This window comes from Hakea prostrata, unplaced genomic scaffold (assembly GCF_041222555.1).
Source record: "Hakea prostrata isolate BN-2017 unplaced genomic scaffold, UWA_Hpros_2 contig_80, whole genome shotgun sequence".
Taxonomy (NCBI): Eukaryota; Viridiplantae; Streptophyta; class Magnoliopsida; order Proteales; family Proteaceae; genus Hakea; species Hakea prostrata.
Window position 1 is genome coordinate 134,903 of NW_028291199.1, and position 6,000 is coordinate 140,902.

A 6,000-nucleotide genomic window follows, 5' to 3' on the forward strand; every position below is an offset into this window, starting at 1 on the left:
CCAGCCCTATCCTAACCCTAACCTTGAGCCGGAAACCCGGTTGTTTGTAGGTCCGAAGACCTAGAGTAAAGGAAGTAGCCAACTATGGGCCATCTCAGTAGAAGACATGGTGTTTGACCCAGAACCCATGGAGATTGATGATGGAGTTCCATACTTGGAAGTCTATGCTGATTTGGAAAGAAAGCTGCAGTTTGTTGAAGATGAGTCTAGTTGATGGACTTGAAGTATAGTTGGACATGATTCGAAGGCATTTTTCTATACTAGGTAAGTCATATGTTGTGTTGGGAGAAGCCCATGAGGTTTGGACTTGAGTTGGACCTCCAATTCCCTGTTTGGGCCTTGTTGACCAGTTTGGTCGACTGGTTGGTCGATTGGGCCAATCGACCAAGCAATCAACCAACAAGGTGTTAAATCCGAGAAAATCCTCTGTTTAGGGTTTTTCACTTTCTATTTAAGTAAACTTTGTGTTCTTAGTATCCTCTGCCTCCAAAACAGTTAGAGGACGTGGGAAGACTCTTTCAAAGCTCTCTTTGGTGATTTCGAAGGATCTTTGCAAGATCTGAAGCTTCTCATATTCGATCTGTCAATCTAAGGTTAGTAATCTCTTATATGTTATGATTTACTCTTCTATGATCTTATTCTTAATTGAGACTAGGAAGAAGATGCTGCATCATTGCAACCATCTTTTCCATAATCTCCTTCTATTCTTAAGGGTTTATGATCATCATAGTGACCTTAACCCTAACCCTGGTAAACTCTTCTTGAAACCCTAATTTTTCCTTTTTGATTCACTTTCTTATCATGATTGGATCTAATTTTCATGATGGACTTGTGTAGGACTTAAGATTATCTTCTAGAATTAGATCTAATCTCCTCTAATCTTTCCCAAGGTTTCATAGTATATTTTTTTTATCGAAAACTAGGGTTTTCACCAAATTGGGAAAACTATGATTTCAAATTGGAAGGTAGTGTTTTTAATCATTGTTAATTTGTAATCTATACTCCTTTAGAATACTGTTCTAAAGGTTTCCTCCAAGTTTCATAGAGTTTCGAATCTTGTAAATTGAATTTCGGACCAAAATCCATGTTTTTGCTTCGTACTGACTCAGTTGGTCGACTGCGTTAGTAGACCAACCAATCAACCAAGTAAGTCAGTAGCTTTGTTTTTCGCTTAGTTTGATTCGTTTGCTCTCCAATCTTTTAGGCTTCTTTCCTAATGTTGTATCTATGATTGTTTGGGGTTTATTTTCTAGGTTTGGAGCCTCTGTCTTTGATCTTTGGATAATCATCAACGCTAGTTAAGGTAAGGACGGTTATCTCCATAATGACATAGATTGCGTGAATGTTAGTTTCTGATTTCGGAAACTCTTAGATACACTACTGATATTGTACTTTCCATTTATGATGTATTGTTGTAAGTGTCACATCCCGCCCTAATCCACCCAGGGGTTACCCTATCTAGATTATTCGGGGAAGTGATTCACAGTCCCGTCGATCAAGTTTAGGAACGATCATAGCCACTTAGCACAATAATATAATAAAAAGCAAGAACAATTCTTTGTATTCAAAAGTAAATAAAGGATTTCAGAGGGATCACAAAGGACATCAGAGTGCGGAAAAGATACCAATAAAATAAATGACCAACATGCGGAAATGAGGTGGAAATTCCCTCTACAATATTAGTGGAAGATAGATCGAATAAAATTAAGAGTTACAACCGGTTCTCAAAAGAAAGGAAAGAAAAGGTAAGCAACTAAATTTCAGTTTCTTCTAGCTTATACAATGTTTCATAAATAACAAAATTATAAGAAACTAAGCCAGGCCGAATCTGCTGCTAACAAATATCAGTCTCAGACTGCTAGTCTTTATCAACGTGTTCACCGCAACCAGTGTGGGACGAGTCACAAACTTGGTCTTCAGAGTGTTGACCGTCACAGTCAACAGTAGTAGTACCCGAGGAAAAGTCTAACAAAATATGTTGCAAAAAGGAGTGAGTTCAAAAGAACTCAGCAAGGCAGTCATTCCATAAAACATAAGCCATATGATACAAGCCATAACATGATGCAATATGATAAGAAACACATGATGTAAGTATGGTTCTAACTCTATGAATGCTGGTATCTAAGGTATACATGCTTTAAGTCATAACACCATACTTCTTTGGGTAGGTTTCAATCACTCAAGTCGGTGGGAATTGAGTCCTGAAACCTTCCGGACAACCTTGGCTGGGGTTTCGGTCACCACTCTCTCACATCACCATTTGGTCTAAGTATTGACGCATGTCAAGGTAAAGCCTAGCCCAATGCAAGTCTTCTACTCAGTCATATCATGTCAGATCCAAATACTTCCATTCCTCACCCCTGGCGATCCTTTCCGGTATCCTTCACACTAGAGTCAGCGTATTCCCGGATTACGGACTCATCAACCTTATTGGCCATCCACAAATAGTAAACGGGAAGCTCTCACGTTCTCTCAAGGGTTGGTTACCGGTCTTGAGCGCCTGTGAGCCCAAGTCTAGCTATTTGCAACCCTACCAATAAATGGCCCCTTTCAGGTATCCGCAGTATGGTTTATGTCCTCTCACGGGGTGGTTACCGGTCTTGAGCGCCCATCAAACCATACCCTACCACGGGTCGTTTGGTCTTAATGCCCTTCCGATTCGGGTCTGATACGACAAGGATAATCCTAGCTATACAACTATACAATCCTATGTATGTCATCCAATAACCTAGGAAAGTGTCGATGGGCTCCTTCGAAGAACATCCCAATACCCTCCGATGCCCAAGGACAGAAGCGTCAGTAGAACACTCCCCAATCCCATGTTATACTTAAGAAACCACATCTCGAGTCCAACATCTCACATACAGTTGATACATCATCATAATAGAGGTTCAGTCATAATATTGAAATGATTCATTATAAGTATAAGTGACAATAATAATTAATCATTATAACAAGAATATATGAAATCACAATACTACTGTTCTAAAGCATGTATAAGAGTCCTATGATGTTCAAAAGTAATAAAGAGACCATGTTCACCAAGTTATGAAATTTAAGGCATAAGCACATAGCCTATGTATTTATGACGATAACCATCCTTACCTTAATCAAGTCAAAAATAATACCAATAATCACCAAGAATAGCCCAAAAGTCAATGTTTGTACCCTAGACAACACATAAGCAACATTAGTGAAGAAAACAATCGAATTGGAGGTCAAACGAAGCATTTTGGCCACAAACAGGGATGCTGTCATATCTTGGTCGAATGGCTGGTCGATTGTCAGTCGACCAAAGCTTGATAGTAATGGGCATAATTGAGGATTTGGCCCGAAACTGATCTTCCAGTGCTCCGATCGACATGAAACTTGGAGGGCATGATTATGGAAATATGGGGACACTACACACCAAATATTATCACAATCCAATGGTCCAATTTTGAATACCCAAATCAAAACCCTATGTTCTATATGCTAAACATCATGTATCGAATTGGAATTGATTGTAATTGTAAGGAATGATGGTGAATCAGTCAAGAGAATGGTAAGAACTAAATTGGAATCATGAATTCATAGTAATTTATACTTAGCATACAACTTCATAACAGTTTGAACTAAAGAATAGGTTGAAATGAAGGGAATCAAAGCAATGCAATGCAATCAATCTTAATGGGGTATATCATAGCAATAGTGGGGTGATAATCTTGGAATTGAAAGGGGGAAACTCATGGTTAAGTGTTTGCAAGGTTGCAGCACTTCAACCATGGTCTTAAGATCATAAATTGATAGAATAATGAGTAGATTAGAAGAAGATAAGAGGAATCATACCTTGAGTTGATGATTGAGGTGGAAAACTAATGATTGGAGTCAAGGATCTTCACAAACACCAAGGAAGGCCCAAGAGAGTGTCACTTTTCGTTCTCTGGAGTGCCAAATCTTAGTTTAGACCTTCATTCACGAGTTCCAAAAAGGTAGGGTCAAAATAGTCAAGTTTTTTGTGATTTTTCGAATTTCATTACTGCTGGTCGACTGGTCAGTCGACCAGGCACGAACAACAACTTCAGACAGGGATTCGGAGGCCTATACAGGGTCAAATTGAGTGGGGTTTTCTCCTACAAGTCAATCAAGAAGTCTAGTTTCCAGAAATACTTTCGGATTGAGCATGGGAGTTCATTTATTTGCTTCAACTAATTCAATCTTCTTCTATGTGCAGACATGATTGGCCAGACATAGTTCAGCAACTTCGAACAAGGATTCGGAGGGCTATACGGGGTCAAATTGAGTGGGGTTTTCTCATACAAGTCAATCAAGAAGCCTAGTTTTCAGAAATATATTCAGATTGTACATGGGAGTTCATTAGGTCCACCAACTAAGCTCACCTTATTCAGGCTGCAGATTCAGAACTAACCCTGACAATGTTCTCAAGTGAGGGGCATCATCGTCAATGTCCAAGGGTTTCGGGTCAACACCTGGATCAACACTAAGGGAGAGGCTTGGCTTGACTTTAGAGGGTCTTCTAAACATATCTACACTGAGCTTTGGGTCCCACTTCAAGGTCTAACATCAAACAAGTCTTTCTTTGTCCCAAAACAAATAGGGTGTCCAGGTTAGGTTTGGGTTGGATTTCACAGTAAGTATAGTAGCACCTTACTTATGTTTTCTTTTTGATTATTCAAGTATATATGCATGCTTACTCATGTATGTCGTTCAATGAATTGATCATACTTTTACATATTCCTTTATATGATGAGATGTCAGTTATGTATGATGTGACTGATCTGAGAATGTGATTGATTAGGTATGATTTGGGATTGGGAAGTGTCCTTTTGATATTTCTATCCTTCGACATTAGTGGGAATATTATGGGATATTCCAATGATGCCCCTTGACACTTTCCCAGATTATTGGTTGCCATACTTAGGGTTGTCTAGCAGTGTTTGGCTAGGTTGTCCCCGTTATATCAGACCCGATTCGGAAGGGTATTGTGAAACCTAGCCCTAACCTTGACTCAGAAACCCTATTGTTTGTAGGTCCGACAACCCGAAGTAAGGCAAGAAGTCAACTTTGGGCCATTTCAGTAGAAGACTTGGTGGCTGGATTGAAATCCATGAGTGTTGATGTCAGTGTTCCATTTATGGAAACTGCATCCTGTTGAAGATCGGATTAGTTGATGGACTTGGAGTGCTCTTTGTATTGGTTTGAACGCATTTCTACCTACTAGGTAAGTCACTTTAGGTGTGTGCAAAACCCCATTATGTTTGGAATTGATCTGAAACTTCAATTCCCTGTTTTGGTCCTGCTGTCCTGATTAGTTGACTCATTGGTCGACTGGACCAGTCGACCAATTCAATCGACCAATTGGTTATTTTTTTGCTTATTAGGTCGTGGCTACTCTATTTAAGTCTAATCTCTGGATTACTCCGCCTCATCTGCCTCCTAAGCCTCTGGAACGAGTTAGAACTTCATTCTAATCAATTTCCTTGTATCCTTGGTTGATATCTCGCAAGAACTCAAGTAATTTCCTTCCTCCTGCAACAAAGGTATGTCTATGCTCTCTTTTCTTTTACATCTCTGAATTTCTTTTCTTTAATCTTGTTCTTGATTGAGATCAGGAAGGAGATGCTGCATTCTTGCAACCATCTATTCCATGATCTCATTCTATTCTTTGAGATCTATGATCATCGTCATGATCTCAACCCTAGCTGAATTAATTCTTGAAACCCTAACCCTTGTATGATCTTTTTGGAAACCTTTGGTAACCTCCCATGCGAGGGAAACCTCATGGGTAATATTTATGTTAATCTAAATTTGATCTTTCTATGATTTTCTTGTTGTTTTTGACCAAACAAATTATTCCCTTTCATCCTGTGATCACAACCTTTTCATGAGAGCCATAAAGGTTGAAACCCTAGTTTCTTGGGTCAAATCAAGACCCATATTTTGATCATGTTAATATCTAGTCAATGTGTTTTCTTTACAAGATTTGTAACCTATCAACCT